At 48.5% G+C, this 26,109-nt stretch overlaps 1 long non-coding RNA gene across 1 annotated transcript; it reads left to right on the top strand.

Moving 5' to 3' along the window:
- Nucleotides 1-12,376: 12,376 nt before the first annotated feature.
- On the top strand, nucleotides 12,377-25,860 carry LOC129484088 (uncharacterized). Its single transcript, XR_008658352.1, has 3 exons — nucleotides 12,377-12,514; nucleotides 13,230-13,328; nucleotides 24,721-25,860. It is a non-coding gene; the product is annotated as an uncharacterized lncRNA (long non-coding RNA).
- Nucleotides 25,861-26,109: the final 249 nt, after the last annotated feature.

Here is a 26,109-nt window from a genome sequence, read left to right as displayed (position 1 = left end):
CCCAGGCTGGAGTGCAGTGGCGCAATCTTGGCTCACTGCAAGCTCTGCCTCCTGGGTTCCCGCCATTCTCCCGCCTCAGCCTCTCCAAGTAGCTCGGACTACAGGGGCCCGCCACCATGCCCGGCTAATTTTTTTTTTTTTTTTTTTTTTTTGTATTTTTAGTAGAGACGGGGTTTCACCATGGTCTCGATCTCCTGACCTCATGATCCGCCTGCCTCGGCCTCCCAAAGTGCTGGGATTACAAGCGTGAGCCACCGCGCCCGGCCTATTCAAGAATTATTGACTTAGCATATACTATGTGCCGGACCCTGTTCCAGATACTGAGGATACATTAATCAGAACAGCAAAGTTCCTCCCTCATGAAGCTTATATTTTAGTGGAGGAATTATCTGTTCCAAATATAACAAGAAGGATAATTTAGGAAACTCCAAAAGGGGTGACATTTGAACTGAGACTTCAGTGATGTGAGAGGGCACGAAGCACTTGAATTTCTGGGGGAACAGTATTTCCTGCAGGGGATACAGCAAGTGGAATGGTCCCAAAGCAAAAATGGCGTGGCTGCTAGAACCAACAAGAGGGCTAGTGGGCTGCAGTGGAGAAAACAAGGGGGAAATAATGAGAAATAAAGGCATTGAGGTGGACAGGGTGATCCTACAGCATCATCCAGAGCATGGAGAGGAGTTTGGGCTTTTAATTCTAGGGCGAACAGGAGCTGCTAAAGGTTCATGAGCAATGGGTTTGAGTTCTGAAAACAGACCTCTTGGAGTATGAGTGGGGCAAGAGTGAGATGAGGGCAAGTGGCCAGGGTGGAAGCCGTTGTAGGATTACTGGTGTGACAGGGACAAGTGGCAGTAGAGGGGATGAAGAGGAGGGCTGGAGGAGGGTCCCTGCCCTAGATTTCACCCTGGATCTTCCTGACAGGACTGTTCCCTCCTCCATCACTGACCTTCCATCAAAAGCCTTTACATAAAGGATAGTAGCACATGCTCTGGAGACAATTGCCAGGGTACAAATGCCGGCTCTACCACTTAATAGCTGTGCGGCCTTGAGCAAGTCTCTTAACCTTTCTGTGTTTCAGGTCCCTCAACAATCAAATGGGCCTAGAAGGTGGATTTCACAGGGCTGTCATGCAGATTAAATGAGTTCAAGTGCTGAAGCCCTGACACACATGCGTGCTTGTGGTGTTAGTGATTACAGGATTATAGAGCCTGCAGGCTGTGTGCCACGGGTCTCTGTGACCTCCTCCTCATCAAACTTCAAATCCCCAGAGTTTAGAAAAACAAATGACAAATGATATGTCCCCACCCAGTCTGGGCTAACTTAACAGGTCCCCCAAGGAACCCATGGATTTCTCACGTGCCCCAGCCTGCACTAGGCCCAATGCACCAGCACGCAGGTGTGTTCTACAGCTACTCCCAGAGCACGCTGCAAGCAGATGGGCCAGGTGTGTTAGGCAGTACCAGCAGTTCCAAGTCCATCTTCCCAGCAAGCCTGTCCTGGGTATGGGGTCTAGGGAGGGCTGAGACTGCCTGCGTTTAGTCACTGATGCATCTTAACACCCACTCCGTGCTCAATAGCTCTGCTCTAAACAAACGAATGAATAAATACAGTCACGGGCCCCACAGTGATGTTCTAGTCAACAATTGACCGCATATACAATGAGATCCCATTAGATTATAATACTGTATTTTTACTGTACCTTTTCTGCATCTGGACATGTTTAAATGCGCAAATGCCATTTTGTCACAATTGCCTACAGTATTCAGTACAGTAACATGCGATACAGGTTTTTAGCCTAGAAGCATTTGGCTATACCAGGATAGCCTAGGTGTGTAGTAGACTATACCATCTAGGTTTGTTAAGTTCCCTCTGTGATGTTCACATGACAACAACATCACCTAACGATGCGTTTCTCAGAACTTATCCCTGTCATTAAGTGATGCATGACTGTACAGAAATGAATGAAGTAGTGAAGGAACGAATGTGTCTTCAACAATATGTGGGTTTCTTAAGGGCATTCATTCATTCATTCAACAGATATTATTGTATGTGGATCTTCTCCATGTGCTCCTCTCCATCCCGGCTCTCCTCACTCTGTGCAGGAGGCTGACTTTCATGGACTGTGGTACTTAGGCACCCTTGCCTTTCGGCTGCAGGAGACCAGACGCTGAGAGCAGAGAGAGACTCCAGCCTTGAGGGGCTTCAACTTGGCCATGGCCCTGCTCCTTCCAACAGCATTCTGGTAACTACTCTTGCCCACATTGCTAGTCGGGGGATGCTTCCTACCCCTTGGTGGTTTCCCTTAACTATGCACAACACCACTGCGAATTAACCCCCATATGGCCTGTCTTCTGAGTGCTCTCCTTGGAGGAAGCTCTTACTGCCAAGATTGCACAATTCACTTTCAAGAGAGCTAGTGCCCAAGGTTCCTTGCACCCCCAGGCAGCCCCAGGCTACAGAGAAGCCCTCCACCCCGAGGAACCCTAGTCTGTGCAGCCTGAGGCCTGCCCCCCTCCCCAGGCCCCTGCCCCAGGATCTCACTGGCTGACCACAGACCAGACCAGGCCTCTGTGGAGGGAAGGGCAGGAGTGGGTGGGAGGGCCAGCAGAGGGCAGCCCTGCCCGTGCCCTCCGGAGCCTGTCCCTGGGGAGTCTCTCTCCCTTTGGTGATTGTTTCCCAGGCTCCCTGGAGCCAGAGGAGGATGGAATGTTCTTATCGCTCTCCAGAGGGAAGGCTTTCTTCTTCCTTCACAAAAATGTTAAGCTTTATAATCCGATAGGGAACCTGGACAGCCTGCAGCTGGAGGCCTGGGTCCCACTTCTGGGAACTGTGGGGAGAGGAAGAAAAATAGGAGTGGGGAGGGAGGAAACGAGTCCCCTCGAGCAGGGCCAGGGAAGGGAGAAGAGGATGAGGACAGGGGATGGGCAGACCTTCCACATAATGAAAGGGAAACCTTGGGGATGGTCCCCAGACCCCAAGACTGCAAGAGCTCCCTTCCCCATGACTCACTCCACTCCGCCCTGTGAAGGAGGAGGAGCCCAACCTCAAGGTTGAAGGTTGCTGGCCTGTTCGAACACCTCTGTGGACAGCCAGCTCACTCTCAGGGCGTCTTGTTCTGTCCCTTGCAGGAAGCCATGAGTCTGAAAATCTCCCTCACAGAGCTGAAAGCGTAAGTTGCTCCTACCTTTTCAAGACAGAGGCCTGCATCAGACAGGACAGGACAGGTCACCTCGGTGGGGCCTCCCTCCTCAGAAAGTCTGAGTTTCTTGAGGTTAGAACGCTGCCATTTCCTGCAAACAGGTCCACTTCCTGAAGTGGGTTGAGTGGGACACTCCCTGAGACTCAGAAATGCTGCTAGAGCCAGAGTTTAGGGACAAGGTGACATAGGCCATTCAGTCGGCCTTATTCAGCAAATATTTATTCAGTGTCTCCTGGAGAAGAAACCAGCGAGGCACTAACTGATAAGTAGTTGCTGATCCCCTACCTCTCAGCTTGATCCAGGGCCTGTGAAACCCCCCAGCTTGGCCTCTGGAACTGTCAATGCCATGGGGACCATATGCTCCGGGAGGCCAACAGGCCTGGCCACTTCTTGGGGCTCCCCCAGGAGGACAGCCCCACTCTTACCCTGTGCCAGGTCAGTAGGGTAGAGAGAGAAGGGGTGATAGAGTATATTAGTCTTTTCTCATGCTGCTACTAAAGATATAGCCGAGACTGGGTGATTTTTAAACAAAAAGAGGTTTAATGGACTCACAGTTCCACATGGTTGGGGAGGCCTCACAATCATGGCAGTTGGCAAAGGAAGAACAAAGGGATGTCGTACATGGTGGTAGGCAAGAGAGCTTGGGCAGGGGAACTCCTATTTATGAAACCATCAGAACTTGTGAGACGTATTCACCACCACGAGAACAGTATGGAGGAAATTGCCCCCATGATTCAATTATCTCCACCTGGCCCCGCCCTTGACACGTGGGGATTATTACAATTCAAGGTGAGATTTGGATGGGGAAACAGTCAAACCACACCATGGAGGGACCCAGGGCCAGGCCCCTCCGAGCTGAGCCAGTGTGCCTCTCCTTCACCTCCTTCTATATGGCCAACCACAGCTTAAAACGCTTGGTCCTGTTAGCTGCTGGACCCCAAGAACAGTTGTGCTAAACAGACAAGAGCTGTGGCTCAGGTCCACCTTCAAGTTCTGTGCCTGACTGCTCAGTCTTGGCTAACATTCCTCCTGTGACAGGGAGCTCACTTCCTCCTGGGCGGCAGCCCATCCAAAGGTTGGACGTTCTATTAGATAGTCCATTTCGTTTTAACCAAAATCAGGTATAAAATAATGCAGACGCAGACTGTCATGTGAACTGGCTTTTAAAAACCAACACCGTATTGTGTGCATCTTTCCCCATATGGATGTATTTCGTGTGTGTCTGTGTGTGTGTGTGTGTGTACCTTTATATATATACGGAGATTGAAAAAATTTAACAATGATTGTCTAAGTAGTAAAGTTCCATGTCAGAGGACTCTACACTTTCTAATTTACAGATTTATACATTGCTTGAATTTTATAGACTATCCATTACTTTTATAATAAAAAGGACATTTATACTCCAAAATTAAAAATAATAACGTTGTTTAAAAGAAGGTGCTGGGTGCAGTGGAGTACTGTGATAACCTGAGGAAAAAGACACTGTTTAATAGAAGTGGGAGATGGGGGAGTGTGGGACAGAATATGCCTGACATACCCCAAGGCCATGCTTCCCAGAAGAGGGGTGACTCATTCCCAGCCAGAGCACCAACTTTCCTAACCTAGGCCAGGTGGATGGAAGGCTCCATCCTGCCTACAGGGCACTGCCCAGGAGGCAAGTTCAAAGTCAAGCTAAAGGGCTTCTGGACATTCCGCGTGTGACACCAGTCTGTGTTATCTTTGGGAAAGATGAATGTTCACCTGGGCCAGATGTGCTGCTGTCACTGCAAACTAGAGAGGAGCCAGCTGCAGTCAGCTCAGCAGACCCTGAGGGGCACCCCCTCTGCCTCTGCTCACAGAACAGGCTTTGTGGCCACCCTGAACTGTGGGATCAAGCAGAGGAGAGCTTTCCTTGAATCTGCTCAAAGTTTAAAGGTGCTCAAATTCCCAAATTAAAAAAATAATAATAATATAGGACCATAGTGGGGAGGCTGGAGATCAAACTTAAGGGTGGGAAAGAGAATGATTTCCAGGGTCAAGGAGGTAAGAACATCTGACTGCAGGTCTCAACAGAGAGAGAAATGAGAGGACACTGAGGCAGGAGGGGAAAGGGGGCATCTTGGTATGCTGGGCTTATCTAGCCCTGCCTTTGGGAGAGCAACATATACATATGCTGCTCTTTTGAGAAGGCTCTGCACACCTCTGCAGTGGTCATTTGTCACCTTTGAACATTCCCCCCGTGTTTATGGAATTCTCCACTCAGAGTCCTAGTTGGAGGCGGAGACCACCTCTTTGTATGGCAGCCAGACCTCCACTTTCCCAGCCTTCTTGCAGTCAAAACTCAAGCCCGTGACCATGCCTTGATCACCAGGATCATCCACATCAAACAGAATCGAAAGCAAAGGATGCAACCAGGCAGACGCCACCTGGAACCCATTCCAGTGAGGGCAGCAGTAGCCACCACACTCATGTTCCAGAAGAGCCAGGGCTAATCTTCCGGGGCCAGCTGGGATCTGGAGCAGGAAGAGCACTTAGGTTGTCACTGACTGCAGTGTCAGAGCCTGCAGTGAAGGCCTAGGTGCTCTCCCTGGACTGGTCAGTTCTGCAAAGTGATTTTGGATGTTGTTCTTCACTGTGGGCCTCCAGGCCAGGTCCTCTGGCCCTCTAGAGATTCTGCAAGTTTCTCAAAATCCTTTTAATACATCTTTAGTTCACCTAAATTAGCCAGCTTTGGTTTTCATAGTTTCAAAGGCAGAAGTGAGGCCTGAATTGGAGGCCTGCTTGTTCAGAGGAAGGTAAGGAAGACAGGAGGGTCTCAAGAACAGACAGTAATGGCTCCAAGCTGCCCATGGACCCACTGCCCCCTGAGGAACTAAGACTGTCGGTGGGTTATCAGCATCAATAGAGAAGATCCCTCTTCCAACTCCACTCCTTCCTCTGTTCAAGAAACAATAAAACTCATTCCTGAGTTGCATCAGTGGATGGCACAGACCCCCAGGTTGTGCAGGCCCAGGGTAAGCTAAGTTCCCCATGGCATCTTGTCCTGGGTCTGAGCTGCTCGCGTCAATGCTGCCTTGGGGCACAACCCCAGGGTGCGCATTCCTAGTGCATTCTATGAGAATCGCTCCTTACTTCCAGGCGCTGGGGTTCCATTGAACTCAGTGTGGAATAGTGCTCTGGAGTTGCACAAGATGGTGGCCCTGGCTGTCAGAGGCAGTAGAGAAATGAGTTCTGAGTTAAGACCCACAGACCTCTGCAAAGCACATACTAGCTAGGAGTAAGTATGGAAGGACTTTGCTGTAATTAGAAGGTTCCTGCACTCCCATAGCCTCTGGCCTTTCAGCATCCACATCTCTGGGTCCTGTCCTGGATGTCACAACCCCAGAGCCTCCCTGCCTCCCTTGGCCTGAGCATCCACTCTCCACACATACCCTTTCCTGAAAGCTTCCTCCATCATTGTAATGTCTGCCTGAGAGCCTATTTCAAGGCAAGTGTTGGAGAGGCTAAGGGAGGCTGAATTGTGTGTGTGAGCCCCCCCATGCTGGGGAGCACAAGCCTTATCTCTCTGGAGGCTGGCCGGGCCCTGAGATGTGATCAGCAGCTCCTCCCACTTGCTCTGTGGGAGCCAACGCAAACAGAGCCACAGAGCCACCCCCAGGCTGGCCGCCCAGAAGGCCCACACCTCCGTCCCACCCTCTTGGGCAGCAACCCCTGGAGCCAGGAGCCAGGTATCAAGCTTCAGCTGGCTGGACTCCCGGCAGCGCCTGCCGGCCCGCGCCGGGCCTGCAGCCCAACCTGCCCACAGGCGCTGGCCACGGCCTGGGCAGCGGGGCTCAGAGCTCAGCCTGTTAGCACCCACCAGCCACCTCCCTCCTCTGGCCCCGGGAGCTGGCTTGGCAGTGGAGCAGGGTGAGTGGATGGGGGTGCCCTGACTCACTAAGCTCCCCAAGACCTCCAGGTTTGCTCCAGGACCCCTTCCACGAGGTAACATGAAACCCAAGCACTCAGGCCAGAAACAGAACGTTTTGAACAATTTGAGGGGAAAAAATTATTCGGACCAATTTTAAGACATCTGAGAGCTCAAGGGGAAAATCGCAGCCACCTCTTCAGGCACTATTGTGTGTCCGCGCCAAACCCAAATGGCTTGGACAGAAGTAGCACGAAGGCTGAGAGTCCCTGCATCCCTCCAGCAGAGGACTGGCCTGACGCCCGGCATCTGGTACTCCGGTCCTCTGGGCCACTGGGCACATTCCCTCCTCTGTGACTCCACACCGCCGACTTATTTTCTGGAGTCCCATTGTGTGTGCTTGATGCTCAGAGGTACCACCCACCAGCTAGAGCCATCTCCTTGTCCTTTAAACTCAGCCAGACATTGCTTCCTCCTAAAACTTCCTTGGCCCCTCCAAGACACCTTGCTGACACGTTAATGGTGCCACGTGGTCCCTAGGACTACCCTTCTCTGGGCCCCTACCAGGCACTGAGCTCTGAGCAGGAGCTTGAAATAGGCCACCTGGGTTAGAGCACCATCACCTTAGGAGGTGGGCGGAGTCACTCATGTCACAGATGGGGACACTGAGGCTCAAAGAGTTTAAGTCCTTTACCCAAAATCACAGCTAGTGGGGCCTGCAGCTGGAATTTAGAACTGGGCAGTAAAGAGCCAGGGGCTATGCTGTTAACCCTTTCACAACACTCGCCTGGAGGGGAGCAGAGAGGGAGCCACCAGCTTTGCCTGGGGAGAGACAAGAGTGAGGAAAAGCAGAATAAGCAGAACGGAAACGTTAACAGTGAAAGCAGTAATTAAAGGAGGAAAGGACAGCGTCCAGGCAAACAGGCAGGGAAGAGCACTCCGAGGGGAAGCAGAGACCGCAAAGGCCAGGAGGAAGGAGAAACGGCAGCCCTCTGCAGCTCTGGGCTGCTGCACATGGGGCAGGAGGAGAAGGAAATGGGTGACAAGGCTGGAGAGGCAGGCCGGACTCTGGCAGCACCGCCAACCCACAGCCCCTCCACACACACACACAGACACACACACACCACACACAAAACCACACTCACACACATACACGTCACACCGGCCCTACACACAAGCGTGCACACCCCCCCACACACACACATCTGCCCCCCCCACACGCATCTCACACACACCTGGCCCTCTACACACACATATCACACTCACACACATACACACATCACACTCAGCCTTACACACACGTGTATGCACACACACACGCCACACACACACACACCAGGCCCCACACACACACACACACAGACACACACACCTCACACTCTCCCCTACACACCTAGCCTACCAGACACACACACATCCCACACCTGGCTTGACACACACACACACATACACACACGCCCCACACCTAGCCCTCCACACATACACAGACACCCCCCACACACCTGGCCCTCCATACACACACCACACCAGGCCTTCCACACACATACCATGCACACACATACACACACTACACTTGGCCCTATACACAAGCATGCACACACACACACACACACCACACAGACACACACCACACCTGGCCCTACACACACACCACTCACATACACATCACACTTGGCCTGACACACAAGTGTGCACACACACATACCACACACCTGGCCCTCCACACACACATACCACACTTGGCCCTCCACACGCACACATACACACCCCACACACACCCCACATCCGGCCCTCTGCACACACACACACACACACATCACTCTTATACAGATACATCTGTTGGCCCTACACACACACACCCGGCCCTATACACACATGCACACACACACACACACCACACACACACACCACACCACACACACACTTGACCCTCCACGCACACACACACATCACACACACACAGACATATATACACAACACCCATCACACTTGGCCCTACATACACAAACACACCACACACTGGCCCTACACACACACACACAGAACACACATCACAGTCAGCCTTACACACACACACACACCCCACATACACCTGGCCCACCACACACACTCATACACACACATCACATTTGGCCCTACACACACACACCCCACACACACCAGGCCCCCTACACACACACACAAAAAAAAACAGACCAGGCCCCCTACACACACACACACACACACACACACAACAGCCAGCCCTAGGGGCTTAGCCCTTGTTCTCTGGGTGCGGAGAAGCCATGGTGGGGATCCATGATGGGAAGAGGAAAGCTCAGATCTGACTGGAGACCCATCCCTCCCTCAACAACCCCTGTGGAGCCCATTCTGGGAGTCATGCAGAGCCACGTGAGCACTGCTGAGGCCAGCGCAGATACAAAAGACATGTCTGGGAGGCATTCAAGAGGCATAACTTTTTAAAGTATATTGTTGTCTGGTTTATACGGCATTTGATCATATTCACGTGGAAGAAAAATCTTTGGTTTGATTTTTTCCCCTTTAAAAAGTGTTATTCATGCTTATAACAAAAACAGTTTTTTAAACAAGCAAAAGTATATGAAGTAAAAAAGAGAAAGTCACCTTCCTGTCCTCCCCAATCTACTCCTCTGCCCAGAGGTCAACACTGCCATGAATTTGGTCCTTCCTGAACCTTCTATTTGCACAAAGGTATGTGACTATGCATATGTAGAGGGTGCTTTTCTTACTTAAGAGTTATACATACTCTGTATCTTGCTTTTTTTCACTCAATAATATATGGTAAGCATCATTAGTCAACCATTCAATAAATATTTGTTCGCATCCCACTGTGCAGACAGGGAAGTCAGGTTCCTGCCATCACGGTTTTCACAGACCCGGGTGGGGGAGACCGGCAATGGGAAGGAAGTCATTGAATAATTACAGATTGTGATTAGGGTTGTGACGGTGCAGTGTGAGACAGTAATGGGTGCACTGATTTGAGACAAAGCTGAGGGGAGTCCTCTCTCAAAGGAGACATTTAAGCTGAGACTGAAAACATAGGAGCCAGAAGAAAGGCATGTGAGATAGGGGGGACAGCCTGCACCAAGGCCCTGCACAGAGCGGGGAATGGGCAGGAGCTCAGCAGGCTCAGGCCTGTAGGGATCCCAGTGCCACAGGGGCTTGGTGATCTAAGACAAGAGAGGCAGGTGATGAGGCTGGGATATGGGAAAGGTCTGTCGACCAAGGTAATGAACTTGCATCTTGTTCTAAGAACAGTGAGAGAGTTTTAGGCAGGAGAATGATATTATTTGACTTGTGTTTTAAAAAGAGACTGTTGTCTGCTGCTTAGAGAAGGGATTACAAGGGAACAAGAATGGAGGCAGGCAGACCACTTAAAGATAGGACTGGCAAAGTAACACCTCCCCAGAGATGTCCACATTCTAATCCCCAGACCTGTGAATGTGTTAGGTTATGTGGCAAAGGAGATGCAAGATGGAATAAGGGGGATGCAGATGGAATTGAGGTTACTAGTCAGCTGACTTTAAAATAGAGATATTGTCCTGGATGGATTACCCAGACAGGCCTAGTGTAATCACAAGAAACCCAGAGAGTGGAAGTGAGAAGCAGAAGAGGAGGTCAGAGTGATGTCAGATGAGAAGGACCGGATGAGCATTGCTGGCTTTGAAGAGGAACGAAGGACACTACGAGCTGAGAAATGCAGGAAGCCTCTAGAAATTGGAAGAGGTAAGGAAATTGAATCCCCTCTGGATCCTCCAGAAAGGAATGTAGCCCTGCTGACAGCTTGATTTTAGCCCAGTGAGACCCCTTTCAGACTTCTGAGCTATTGAACTATAAGATAAAAATTTGTGTTGTTTTAAGCCTCCAAGTTTTGGGTAATTTGTAACAGCAGCAAATAGAAGACTAATTCAGGAGGCTAATGCAGGAGGCTGAGTGAGAGGTGCTGGGGCTTGGACCAGGAAAGTGAGAAAGAAGTAGAAGAAATAAATTTTTATACTTACAATGACAAAGAGAGAGAGACTCATGGGCTGGGGGAGACTTGGGGACCAATTGGATGCAGATGTTGAGGGAGAGGGAGTCCTGGGTGTCCCCAGGTTTGGGGATAGACAAGTGCATGATGGTGGTACTTGACTATACCGGCCCAGTGACGGCAGGAACTTTGTGTCATTCACTGCTGTGTCCCCAGCACTCATCCAAATGCTGGAACATAGCAGGTGCTCAATAAATATCTATCTAATGAACTGATTAAATAAAAGAGAGGATCTAGAAAGCCCAAGGTTGGGGAAAAGCAGTGAGTTCAAAGCTCAGCACTACCTCTCCCAAGCAGCTCTGTGGTCCAACACAGCTATCAGTAGGGTAGGAAAGATGAGACCACCATGGAGGAGCTCTTTGGCTGCACCTGTGCTTGTGGGGTTGCGCTCAGAGACAGTAAGGCCAGCTTCAGGGTCCCCAAGGCAGGCAAGGCAGACAGGAGGCGGCTCAGTGCTGACATTACCCACTAATAGGAGGTCCTTATCACCCAGGATGGAGCCGGGTGCTCTACTTAATTCAGGGGAAAGCTACTCTCCGGGAAACAGGTACCAATTTGCAGCAATCACAATAAGAAACATGCTCTCTCTGGCTGATGCAAGCCAACAAGGTAATAGGGCATTGTGCTGTGGGGAGAGATCAAAAGGATTTTTTTTCCAGGCCCACGGTGGGCACTTAATCCATCTTTTGCTCTCTCTCTCTCTCTCCCCCTCCATTACAGCCGTGGATGTACTATTTACAGGACCTACATTAGCTGCCTTTTCAGATATCGCACTTCCTCAAAACCACTTCAGAAGGAAAGTGAATTAGAAATGAATTTGAGACATATGCAGTGGCTTTCACTGCCTCCTCCCTGCTACTGGCCAGCAACCTGCGGAGCTGGGACCCACACCCTCCCAGCACTGGGTGACACCGTCCCCCAAAGTCTGTAGACACACTGACTCCGGCCATGGGGCTGGTGTGGAGCCCCGAGGCCAAGGGTGAGTGCAGGGCAAAGTGTGGGTGAGGAATTAGAGCAGGAAAGGCTCACCCTGGGCAGAGGCAGAGGTCGGAAGTGAGGCTCAAAGAACCAGATCCCCGGAGGTGGTCATCTTGGACAGCCATCTGCCTTCTGTAAAGCCCCCATCAGGGACAGAGGCCCAGGCTCCCAAATGGGCCATCCCACTTTTAACTGTCCAGGCTGCCTCGCTCCTGCCATGGTCCCTCCCTGACTTCCTGGGGGCCCAGGCGCTATGACTAGTTCCGGCAGTCGCGGGGCGCTATGTTGGTGGAGCGCCAGGGCTGCTAATGCTCCCGCCCCTCTTCCTCTTTGGCTCCCTCTCTCTCTTTCTCCGGACACCTCGAGGAATTCAACAACCCCTCCCCTACGCACAGACTTCTTCCAGGTGTGAAATTCCATGAAGGGCAGAGGGAAGGCAGGCATGTGGGAGTTTTCTGTCCCTTGAGTAGGAGAAAGTTTCAGCACAGGAGAACGTGCAGTCAGAAATCGCCTAGCTTGGGCTCCTGCTTGTATAGAGGAGAAAATTTGTGAACGAAGTGACGCCTAGAATTCCTAAAACTAGGACTAGAACCTGACATTTCTGACCCACAACCAAATGCTTCTGCCTGTGTTTGATGAGTTTAAATCAAAGTGGTACAACTAGAAAGAAACTTGGACTTCATCTAGGCTGAGATTTTGGACGTGAAGTTGGAGCCATGAAGGGAAGAAGGGAATCCGCTCCCACTCCAGCTCCCTTTAAATCGTCTTCTTTATTGGGATTTCCCCTAAGAGTCTGGAAGTGAATGAACTATTTCAAGAAGGGGAGAAGCCAAATGCACACCTCAGGCCATGGGCCTCCTTTTCCACCACTGTGTTGATGTCTGTGGCAGACAGACTCTATAAAGGCCCCTAGTGATCACTGCCTCCTGGAATCTGTGCCCTAGTAATCCCCTCCCCTCGAGTGTGGGCTGGACCTAGAGACTCACTTCTAACAAACAGAACATGGCAAAAATGACGGACTGTCACTCCAAGATTAGGTTACCCAAAGATTCTACTTGTATCTTGCTCACCCTGTCTTACTTGATCTCACTCTCTCCACCTCTCTCTCTGAGGGAAGCCAGATGCCATGTTGCAAGATTTCCTCTAGAGAGGCCCTCTTGGCAAGGAACTGATGTCTCTGGCCAGCAGCCAGCGAGGACCTAAGATCTGTCAACAGCCATGTGAGTGAGCTCTGAAGCAGATTCCCCAGAGTCAGGTTGACGATGACTGCAGCCCTGGCTGATACCTCGACAGCATCCTTGTGAGAGACCTCGAAACCTTGGGAGGACACAGCTAAGCTGTGCCTGGCTTCTTGACCCACAGAAATTGTGTGATGATAATACATGCTTGGGGTGATTTGTCACACTGCAGTAGATAACGAATACAGGCCTTTCTGGAAGGGTGTTTTTCATGAGCAGGGACAGCCATGAAATTGCCACACTCTGGTGTTAGACTCATGTCAGGAGACCCAGAGCCCATTTTTGGCTCTGCCATTAATTCACTATATGGCCTTGGCCAAGACCTTAAACATTTATGGGCCTTAGTTTCTCCCAGTGCTCAACTAGGGAGGACTTCATGATGGTTCCAATTGTATGTGACCGGAGAACTAGGAAAGGGAAGTTTCCATGCCTGAGATGACTGCTGACAGTCCTGAGAAAGGAGATAAAGGGGCAGATGCCTGATGGGTGCTGACCATCCCTTTTGCTCTTTTCTCCAGCCGTGAACCCCATGGCTTGAGGCATGGCCTCAGTCTTCAGTGACATCCTCTGACCTCAGAGGCCCTGGGTCTCAAGACCTGACAGGATGAGACTCAAGACACTGGCAGCTTCCTTGGGAGGAAGAGAACTGCCCTCCCAGCCCCACAGACTCTGTGCCCAGCATGTACCCTGCTTTCTGCCCCAAAGAAGCCTTAATTGGTCTCCTCTAGCTTTCTGTCCTCTCAAGGTCCCACAGAGACTCCTAGCTCAACCCTCTACCCCCAGGTGGAAAACTCCCTCAGGGAACCTGAGTGCCCAGAGGAAGTTTCAGAGGCAAACACCCACCTCTTCCTTTCCACAGACCCCTAGCAGCAGCACAGGCCCCTGCAGAGAGACAGGGCCCCCAGCCTTCCCCTCTGTAGCCTAGGTGAAGGGCAGATGCTCTTCCCTCCACACTAGGCCTAGGATGGTCCCCAAGGTTCCACTTCCCCCTCTTGAGCAGCAGGAAAGCCTGGGAAAAGACAGGCAGCTGCACCACTCCTAGGGGGATAAAAACAAGCCCAAATAAGGGTCCATTTATACCAACATTCCTTCAGGCTGCAAGGGAATGCCAGACCAGGGCAGTCTCCCCGCTGTGGCCTCCCCCTTACTGGGGCCAGGCCAGGCCTGAGTCTCTAGGCCGGGAAATGCCTTCTTGCGCCCCAGCAGGCAGGACTGCGGTGAGCAAACTCTCTCTTCTTTGAGTGTGCTTTTTCCTCTCACTGGGTCTCCCGGGAAGTTCCACTGAAGGTCAGCATGAGTTAGGGATCCCTCAGGGATTCCTGAAGCCCTGACAGGCAGTGTCAGTAGCTTCTGTGATCACCACAGAGGGCTCCTACCACCTTTTATGCTCTGGCTGCCTCAGCCACCCTCCTCTTTTTCTCACAAGCTATCCAATCCTCCTAACTCAGAATTTCTCAACCTCAGCACCTCTGACATTTTGGGCTGGCCAATTATTTGTTGTGGGAGCTGCCCTGTACATTACAGATTGTAGAGGAGCATCCCTGGCCTCTACCCACTAGATGTCAGTAGCACACCCCCACCCCACTGGTTATAACACCCAAAATATCTCCAGATATGCCAAATACCAACCTCAGTGGAAAACCACTGTTCTAAATTTAAAGGGCACTGATCAAGTGTCCTAGCTGCAGGGCTTTGTGAGAAGAAAGGCAAGTGGCGGAGAGGAAGGGATCCTCACTGGACCCATGGCCGCAAACCCCCCACACACTCCTAGCTCTCTCCCTGTCTCTCTCACTCCTTCTCTCTCTCTCTCTCTCACATACACACACACACACACACACACACAAAATAACTTGAAAGGCTGGTGTGTGTTTCTCTGTTGTATGAATGAAGACCAGGAGAAGGTTAAGTGGCTTGCCCCAAACCACACAGTTAGGCAGAGGCAGAGGTGGGACTCAAGCTAGGCCCACAGGCCCTGACCCGTACTGTTCACTATATTGCAGTCCCCCTTCTACAGATGAGAAACTCATGGCCCTTGGACTCTTCTGGAGCCTAAGAAGAGACTGCACCTCCCTTGCAGCTCGTGCTCCCCAGGAGTGTTGGTGTCTGCCCCCTACTTCTAGTGCCAGGCCCCCAGCATTCTCCAGCTCAGTCTGGGTTTCCTGAACCCCCTTGATTGAGTTGTACCTTCCAGTTTCTGAATTGTCCTGATCTTGGGTGATCGATTTGCATACCGTATCGATCTCAAGGGCTGTGTAATATGTTTGATTTGTGGCACTTTGCATAATTTTCTGATTAAGTTACTTATTTAACCTATTGACCTTTTCTCTTAATTACAGTATCTGGGTACTGCAAATGTTGAGTAGTAATCAAGTTTCTCGTTTCCCTGAGTGGAATTGCGTCCCTGCCACTTCCCTGCTTCTTCATGATGCTGGCTTCCTTTGGAGTGGGGCACACTGAGCCAGCTGGCCCCCACCTTAACCGAGAGGAGGAAGAGGGGTGCAAGTGGGGCCAGGTCTTTTCTGATCCCTGCTGTTCAGAAGTTCAGGACCAGGCCAAGACAAGGGACAGCATTGGTTAGAATAAGTACAATAGTCTTGTCTTATCTCCAGGTTTGCTATCCAAGGTTTCAGTTATTCACGGTCAACCATGGTCTGAAAATAGGTGAGTATAATACAACAAGAATTTTAAGAGCGACAGAGAGCATATTCACATAATTTTATCACAGTATATTATAATTTTTCCATTGTATTACTGGTTATTGTTCATTTCTAACTGGTCCTACTTTAGAAATTAAACTTCATCATAGATGTGTATGTATGTGTGGGGAAAAAATAAAACAGATGCTCCTCTACTTAAGATAGGGTTACAGTTTCTACTGACTGTATATCACTTTCACACTATGGTCAAGTTGAAAAATCCTAAGTTGAACAATTGTAAGTTGGGGACAATCTCTCTATATATACAGGGTTTGGAACTGTCCTTGGTTTCAAGCATCCACTGCGGTCTTGGGACACAACACCCGAGGATAAAAGAGGACGACTGTATTGACAGTTGAGTGGATGAATCAAGACAGGGGTGTGGCCCAGAAGTTTGGACACCGTAACAGTTAGCTGTGGTTTGTAACAAACCACCCCAAAATGTAGTGACCTAAAACAACACCCATCTATTATTTCTTATCAAGCTATGGGTTGGCTAGACATTTTTGAAGATCTGGGTCAGACTGGGGTGATTTGGGCTGACTTCACTTATGCATCTGCAGTGAGTTAGTGATTTGCAGGGGCCTGACTGGTCTACCCCTCAGCTGGAATTACTGTGATCTACTCTTCCTGTCTCTGTCTCTCGTGTCCCTCCAGCAGGTTAATCTGGGCATGTTCTCATGAGACTATAAAAGAGCAAGGAGCAAGGTGGCAAGAGAGCAAGCCCTAGTGTACAGAGCTTGTGAAGCTTCTGCAGGCATCGCATTTGTTCCCATACCATTGGCCAAAGCAAGTGACCTAGAATAAAGGGGTATGGCGGAGCACCTTGCCCACAATAGGAGTAAAGAAACAGGTCTGGCAAGCCTTTCTCTGTCTGCCTCAGCATAAGAGGGACCCTAATTAAGTGTTGAGAGTCTTGACACAAGTGCACAACACAGGTGAGCCTCCTCTTCTTGCTCCATCCATCTGAGCACCCGCCCCCAAACTCTAAAGCTGAATGCTGTGAGCTTAGGCTCCAGGGAAATGAGGGCTCAAGGTGCAGTTCACTACTGCCTCTTATTTTGGCATCTACTTCTTGGAGGAGCTCAATTAAGATACCCTTTTGGAGCTGTTACAAACCTGCTTGTTTCCTAGTCATAGTGGGGCAGGAGAAGACAGAGAGGCTGTCTCAAGCTCTTGGTGGCTGCGATCACTGTCCTCTTTCCTAGTGGGGTATGTCATCTTTGCTCTTGCTTCTCTGGAATAAGTGGAATACTGCTTCTGCCTCCAAGGGATCTATGCAGGATGGGGCACAGTTCTTTCCTACTCTCTGATCTCTAACCCTATCTGAAAGGGGAAGAATTGGCCCCATGGAGGACCCCAGATTATTTTCAGAAATCCCCTCCACCAGCATCCAAATACCTCCTCTCCCCTGTTTGGTAGAATGTCCATTGTCTGCCAAAATCTACTCTCTGCTCCTTTCATAGAAAGAGCTTTTTGTTTGTTTGTTTGTTTTGTTTTACAACTTTATTGAAGTATTAATTACATACAACAATCTGCACATATACAATAAAGTACACAATTTGATGAGTTGGATGCATGGACACACCCATGAAACTACTACCATTATCAAAACAGTGATCATAGCCATCACTCCAGAAGTGTCTTTCTGCCCTTTTGTAGTTCTTCACTTCTCCTCAGCCTCCCTCATGCCCAGGAAGTCACCAATATGCTTTTTTGTTACTAGACATTGGATTGAATTTTCTAACATCTTATATAATTGGAACCATGCAATATGTACTCTTTTTGGTACACTCACCATAATTATTTTGAAGTTCATCCCTCTTGTTGCATATACCAACAGTTCATTCTTTTTTATCATGGAGTAGTATTCCATTATGTGAATATACCACAATTTGCTTTATTCATCCACTTGTTGAAGGAAAACTTGAATTGTTTCCAGTTTGGAGCTTGCTGTGGTTTGAATGTTCAAAGTCAAATGTTGAAACTTAATCCCCAGTGCAATAGTATTAAGAGATGGGACCTTTAGAAAGGGATTAGGTTATGAAAGCTCCACCATCATGAATGGGATTAGTACCCTTATATAAGGATACACAGCATTCACCCCCTTCCACCATGTGAGGATGGAACAAGAAGTATGGTCTTTGAAGCAGAGAGCCCACACCAGACACTGAATCTGCTGGTGCCTTGATCTTGGACTTCCCAGCCTCCAGAACTGTGAGAAATAAATTTTTGTCATTTGTAAGCCACTCAGTTTAGTATATTTTGTTACAGCAGTCCAAATGGACTAAGACAGGGCTATTACAAATAAAGTTGCTATATTTATATACAAGTAGACATATGCTTCCTTCTCTTGGGTAAATATGTAGAAGTAGATTGTCTGGATCATGCAGTAGCTGTATGTTTATCCTTGAAAGAAACTGCCAAGATACTGTTTGAAATGGCTATACATTTTACATTCCCACAAGTGGCATATGAGAATTCTAGTTGCTTTATATTCTCACCAACATGTGGAGCGATCAGCCTTTTTAATTTTAGCCATCCTAGTGGTAGAGTAGTAACATCTCATTGCAGGTTTAATTTGTATGTGTATTTGCCATCCATCTATATTATCTTCTCTTAAACTGGGCATATGATTGTTGAACTACAGACTCTATTTTTCAGCTTCCCTTGCAGCTATTTGTGGTCATATGATTAGTAAAATATGAAAGAAAATTATTTTTCACTCATGCTTGCTTAAATGAAAATTGCTTGCCCTCAATTTGTACTTTGTATCAATCAGCTATTGCTGTAATAATACTGCATAAAATCACTCAAAACTCAGAAGCAAATAAACACAAGTATCTATTTCTTATTCACAGGTCTGCAGGCTTTTGAGTAGCTGCTATGTTCCTGGTTAGGGGTTGAGTTCAGGTCAGTTCCACATGTTTCATTCTAGCACCACAGCTCCAGAAATAGCAGCTACTTTGGGCAGGTTTTGCTCATGTCTGAGGTCAGAAGCTTCCAAAGGATCAAACAGGAACTCATGATACCTCTTCAGGCCTAGATATAGAGCTAGAGCAGGGAAGTTTACCCAACCTGTTAAGCTGGATCAAAAGGAAGTTAAAATATATTAAATAATATATAATCTACCAATGCACTCTTCCTCTTCCCTTTAGCTGGAACATGGATGTGTTTGTAATCCACTTTTGGCCCTATGGGTTATCATTCTAAGGGAGCATCAGGATGGAGGGAACCTAGGTGCCTGAGAGTTCTTGTGGAGTAGAACCACCTGCTGAACTGGATGGCGATGCTCACTTGATGATTGTTAAGTTAGAATAAGATAACCTCCATGTTTTTAATGACACTTTATTTTTAACCCTCTTTGTTTCAGCAGCCTAGATGCTACTCTAATATGTGCTCCAGCTGTTTCTTTTCCAGCACAAGGAAAATTTTTGTTTTGCTTTGCTTTAATCTCTTTTCAGGTGGAAAAAAAAATGCCTAGGAAGCATTCTTTCATGTCTAGCCACCCAGAAGAGGGAAGGTCCTAGGGTCAAAATGCAAAAGTTAATACTTCACGCTACCATCTTGCCACAGAAGCTACTCCCCTGGGTGTTCCCAAGAATCCTGGGAACCAACTTGCCATATTCAGAACACTTCCTTCCCTGGTCTTCAGTGCACATGTTCACTTTCCTCTTAAACTGAGCTCCTTGCCTTCTCTCGTCACTGAGTTCTCTCTTCCCCAGGCTTATGGCTGGTCTAGCAGAATCAGGTGCCAGGCCTGGTGGGAGACTCCTTGTCTCTTAACTGACAGTGCCTCCACCTAGCCTTGCAGCTCCACTCGACAAATACTAAATAACAGGCTCTGGCATCTGCTGAAGCTCTGCACTCATTAACACACTGGGAGGTAAGTGCAGGCAACCAGGGAGAATTTACTCTGCAGCAACAGGCTTCTCATATAGAAGCCAAACACACCCCAGCAGGTATCAAGTACAGAGGTTGGGGGCCTCCAAATGCCGCCAAAATTGTTCCATTCTTCCTCTCCATAAAGCCAGCCCTTTCCTCTCCTGCCTGATGTCTTCTACAGCTCTGGCCCCTTTCTGATGCCCCTTTTGCAGATGTAGCTGTCAAGCTCTTCTCCAGGGGAGTTTTCTAAGAGCCTGGAAAACTGCAGGCCTCATCTGCCACTTCCCCTGTTCCCTGCACACACTGTCTGGCCACTAGCAACTCCACCCCATTCTATTTAGCACCCAGATCTCACTGCTTGCTCTTCTGTCATTCTGCAATGCCAGTACCTTCCTATTCACCTGGCAAACTCCTGTCCATCCTTCAGGTCCTGATCAAATGACACCTCCTCCAGGAAGCCTTTCTCTAGGCTTCCAAACACAGTGGCTATTTTGTCCTCTAGTTTCCACTGATTGACAACCATCTTTCTGTTCTAGTTTCAGCTTCTCTTCACTATTGTTAACTATGTATCTGTTTCCTTCCACCTACCAAGCTGTATGTACTTTGAAGAAATGGTCAAGGCGATTTTTATATTTTGGTCTCCAGCGCCTGGCATAGTGTCAGACAGATTGCAAGTGTTCAGTCAGTATTTGCTGATGACTGGAGGGAGGAATGAATGACCAAAAATAGACAAATGAATAAACAAATAGGTATATAGAAGCCTGCTCAGATGTCTTTTCCCCTTCTAGCACTTATTTCTGTTGATTGCGTATTATACATTCATTTTTTGTCTCCTCTTCCACTCTACTGTTAGCACCAGGAAGACACAGGCATCTGTTTTATTTACAGCTGTATCGTCAGTGTCCAGCTCAGAGCCTGGGCCTTAAAAGATACACAAACAACTGTTTGTCTAAATTAAAAAATAAAAGATGACTACATTGGAGTACACATAAAAGCATGAGTATATACCAGGTTAAAAGCAAGAAGATCCAGTCCGTTTTGCAAACTAGAGAGACTTGGGAAGTTCTTCTTGGGGAAAGACTGCTCTTTTCTTGGGAGAAAGAAAACTATAACTGGCCTCTCAGTTTTATAAAGGCAAGGCTGCAGGCATACTGTAAAAGTGCATGTTAAGGAAATTCAGGGCCAAACTTAAGAGTCTGCCCTATGAATAAGGGTGTGTATGTATTTGTACCTTAATTGTATGTATGTGTGTATGTATGTATTTATTTATTTATTTTGAGGCAGAGTCTCCCTCATGTAACCCAGGCTGGAGTGCAGTGGCGTGATCTCGGCTCACTGCAACCTCCATCTGCTGGGTTCAAGCCATTCTCCTGCCTCAGCCTCTTGAGTAGCTGGGATTACAGGTGCCCGCCACCATACCCAGCTAATTTTTGTACTGTTAGTAGAGACGGGGTTTCACCATGTCGACCAGACTGGTCTTGAACTCCTGACCTTAAGTGATTTGCCCACCTCAGACTCCCAAAGTGCTGGGATTACAGGCGTGAGCCACTGCGCCCGGCCGTTAATTTTTTTTTTTAATATTAAAAGAGTGGCAGTTTTTCATTTTTGTTCTGTTTTCTTCTTCCTGATGAGTAGGAAGGTAGAGGTTCCATGGCTTTGGGCCCAGATAAGAGAAGACCCTGAGTTGAATGGAAGCAGTAGTGCCCCTCCTTGGCCGCTGCCTGGAGACGGAGGCCACTAGGATCTGGAGAAGGAGGTGAAAGGGCTCCTTGTGATGGGCCATAAATAGTAGGCCTTGGGAACTTTGTCATAAAAGGTGTAATTTTAAGTTTTCCTTCTCTGTGTTGCCATTCTCTTAGAATATCCTCAATACAATCCATGACTCATGACAACTTTGTGTCACTGGAGACTTGGAGAGTAAAGGAGGCTCCTGTGTCCATACTTGGGGCAAACACGGGGAGAAAAGGGAAGGGTCCACAGAAGCAGGGACAGCGAGAGAGCATGCAGAAAAAGCTCAGGCCTATAGCTCACAGACAGAAGTGTCGAGCAGCAATGGCTGCAGGCCAACACTTCCCAGAAAGCTTCAGAAAGTCCGGCTGAGATGCCCTCTGGTCAGGCAGGGTGAAGGCTCTGGCATCATATTTGAATGGTAAAGGAAAGAGGGGCCACAAGAACCTGGAGAATGGAAGAAAGGAAGGAATGGAGGGAGGGAGGAAAATAAATGGATGGATGGTTGGGTGGGTGGATGGATAGCCGGATGGGAGGGTGGATGGATGGGTGGGTGGATGGATGGATGAGTGGGTAGATGGATGAATAGATAACTAGCTACCTACCTGCAGGTAATAGACCCAAACAGAGTGACTGGCCACTTGGATGTCTGAGTTAAAAGGAAATGGGTGAATGCATTACCCATCTGGAACTCACTTTCCTGCCTAGAATCCTAAAACACAAGCCTGTCTCTTCTGCTTCCTGGCCCTCTGCCCTGGCAACCCTTATCCCAGGCAGAGAGGGATTGTGCCTCAATCAGCCCAGGGGAGGAGAGCTCTAGTTAAAATATTCAACTGCAACAGTTAAGAATGCAAACTGATTAGCAGAGTGCATTCCAGGCCCCACTACTGCACTCCACAGCAGTAGCCTGATTAGTGAAGGAGGCCGTTCAATCAGCACAGCCCGCAGCACTCAGGGCCCTGGCACTGCCAGCTCCTCACAGGCTGGCCCTCGAGGGCGGATGGGGCAGGAAAAGGGATGTGGCTGTTGCTGACTCCTAGGCAGTCAGCTTTGCTCCCAGCCTTCTGCCCACCCCTCTGAGACCAGGACCCTGAGTCTTCCAGGCACCTACCATTTAACCACTTAATTATCACAGCACTTTGAAGCTGATATTAATGCTATTCCCATTTTATAGATGAGAAGACTGAGACCATAGTACTAGAATTCAAACCCAGGTCCAAAGTCCACATTTAATAGTCCCTGCTAGAGTGAAGGAGCTCAGTCAGGCACTGGCAGGGGCCCTTTAAATCCAAAAGGCTGGCCAGGTGGGGTGAGGCTGATGGGGATGGGATTATTCCTTTTGTGGGCTTGTCTTGGTTTCTACAAAGCAGAAGACCCCACAGACCTCCATTCCTGGACTCACCTACAGCTCCCTGGACACCCCATTAGTCCCTCAGACCACAAGAACTGCCCCTTCCCCCTGCCCTACCAGCTGACCTCACAGCCCCGACGTCCTTTTGCAGCCGTCATGTCCAAAGCCAGGAACCCAGCCTCCTGGTTTTCCTGAGCTGGCAGCACTGGCTCTAGGGGACCCCTTCATATCACAACTCCTCTTCTTTGTGAGAACTTAACAAGGTGCTACAAAGCTTCCACTGACTCTGAACATAGGCGAGGGTGGCCAAGTCTCATTCCTACTGCTCCTGCCTCTCCCAATTCCTAGTCTGGCCCAGACGACCCTCTTCAGTCTTCCCAGCATCCACCCCTCCTTTCTTTTCTTTCCTCATATCCCATCTGCATCACTCCCACACCCCACAAATGCTACAAAACTCACCTAGGCTGCTCACTCTGCCATTCAATTCCCTCCTCTTCCTCCTACCCATCCATGCAATAAACACCAGCTCCTCCTTCAAGACCCAACTTGATGGCCGGGCGTGGTGGCTCATGCCTGTAATCCCAGCACTTTGGGAGGTTGAGGCGGGCAGATCACAAGGTCAGGAGATCGAGACCATCCTGGCTAACACGGTGAAACCCCGTCTCTACGAAAAAATAGGAAAAATTAGCCAGGCATGGTGGCGGGTGCCTGTAGTCCCAGCTACTCGGGAGGCTGAGGCAGGAGAATGGCGTGAACCCGGGAGGCAGAGCTTGCAGTGAGCCAAGATCGTGCCAATGCACTCCAGCCTAGGCGACAGAGCAAGACTCCATCTCAAAAAAAAAGACGCAACTTGCGTATCCTTTTCTTGATGGAGCCCTCTTAACCCCTCTCCTCCACCATCCCATGACTTAAATAGTTACCCCTCCTGTGGGTTATCCTGGGTCCGTTCCATCATCAGAGGTCTGAGAATACCCAAGTGTTCTTTTTTATTCTCATGTTTGCTCCTCTGCCAGGTTGTCAGAGTTTGAAGGCAAATTATCGGTCTTCTTCCTCTTTATTCCTCCAGCACCCAGCTGGGAGTAGGTACTTAATGATGTTGGATTAATCACTGATTCTCAAAACCCTTCTGTCCACCCTAGCACACTGCCTGGGACATTGTATTAAATAGTTGATTAATAAGTGAATGCGGGTGGGTAGGGACTGGGGAAGAGCCCATTGTTCAAGATAGGTTCAAGTTTTTGCAGAGTAAGCATGAGCCGTGAGTCCCTGGCAGTGAGACATTTCAAAAGCCTCCTCTGACCCACTGAATGCAGTGGATTCAATGTTGCTTCAGAAGACCTTTGTGGTTGAGGCTGGGCATGGTGGCTCATGCCTGTAATTCCAAATTTTGGGAGGCCGAGGCGGGTGGATCACTTGAGGTGAGGAGTTCAAGACTAGCCTGGCCAACATGGTGAAACCCCATCTCTATTAAAAGTACAAAAATTAGCTGGGTGTGGTGACACACGTCTGTAGTCCCAGCTACTCAGGAGGCTGAGGTGGGAGAATCCCTTGAACCCAGGAGGTGGAGGTTGCAGTGAGCTGAGATTGTGCCATTCCATTCTAGCCTGGGTGACAGAGTGAGGCCCTGTCTTATTAAAAAAAAAAAAAAAAAAAAAAAAGCCTTCATGGTTTCATGGTTTCGTGTGGAACCCACACTGCTTTTACTTGTCTCCAGGCAGAAGGGACAATGAATTGTCACCCGGAATTAATCAGACGAGACCTGATGACAGAAGTACATCACAGAGCTAGGAAGAGAGATTACTAAGCAACACGGTGAGAGCTCCATCCTCTGGGTATTCAGCCAACTACAGATCACTCAAAGGGAGACATTCTGGGATTTTCCATCCATCAAGCTGACTCAGAGTACAAGGCCAAAACCAGTGAATGACAAAGCAACCCCATGCCCAGCTTAAGAGTTTCCTCAGAGAGTTTGTCTTGTAGGAGTCATTAGATACTAATTTGATTCTATTTGCATGTGCACACCCTGCCCTTTGCCGAGCAGGGAGAGAATCACACTTGAGAGCTAGCGCTCAGCTCAGTCTCTTCTCCACACCATGCTAGTGGACCAAGAACAAGGTTATAGGTGTGGCAAACAAACAAACAAACCCTGCCAATGCTCTAAGTATATGTTTGATGTAATCTTATTTCTCATAAAATTAAGAGGATAATATTTTTAGGTGATGCAGAGTATGAGACTGTCATTAGGTTACTCTGAATCTCTTTCTCTCTCTCTCTTTATGGTAAAAATTAAGTTCCATTAGGAAAATTCTTCCTCCCCTTCCTTCCTCCCATTGGTCTTTCCTCCTAAGATCCAGGTAGCTCTGAGAAAGTTTGTTTCATCTATGCTTTGGCCTGGGAATCCTCCTTTTGTTAATCTACACAAATAAAATCACCTTAAAGATAGAAAGCTTTTGTATAAAAATGTCCTTCATAGTGTTTTCTATATTAGCAAAATGTTGTACAAATAATATATAATCTAACATCTTAAAAAAGGGGAAATGGTTAAATAAATTATAGCACAAAAATTCTGTGAGATATATAGGCGATGATTAGATGACAATGTCAGCTCAGTTCAATAAATACATGTTCATTAGTTCCCATATGCCAGGCACTGAAATAGGCATCTGTCTTATATGTATACATATGTAACAAACCTGCACGTTGTGCACATGTACCCTAGAACTTAAAGTATAATTTAAAAAAATATATATATAAAGAAAGATAAATAAGATATGGACCCCTAAAGGAAACTCACTAACTATTTTCAGATTATAAGAGAAAACATTTGCATATATTAAATTGTAAAAGAACAATACATGAACTATGCTGGAAAATGGTTTCTTTCATGTATACACAGTATGTTCTTCACACCATTACATTTCTCCTAATAACCCCATTAACATAACCCACACTCCCATCTTGCCACTGTGAGATTGTCCTTCACTTCCTATCCTGGGTCAGGAAGAATTGCACTCCCAGGGATGTTCACACATATAATTCAGTCCTGGTCATCCTTCTCACCGTGTGTCATCTTGAGCTAGTGTATCAGTGTTTGCAGTAGCCA

The sequence above is a fragment of the Symphalangus syndactylus genome, chromosome 6 (assembly GCF_028878055.3).
Source record: "Symphalangus syndactylus isolate Jambi chromosome 6, NHGRI_mSymSyn1-v2.1_pri, whole genome shotgun sequence".
Classification (NCBI taxonomy): Eukaryota; Metazoa; Chordata; class Mammalia; order Primates; family Hylobatidae; genus Symphalangus; species Symphalangus syndactylus.
This window is presented reverse-complemented; position numbering and strand designations above follow the sequence as displayed.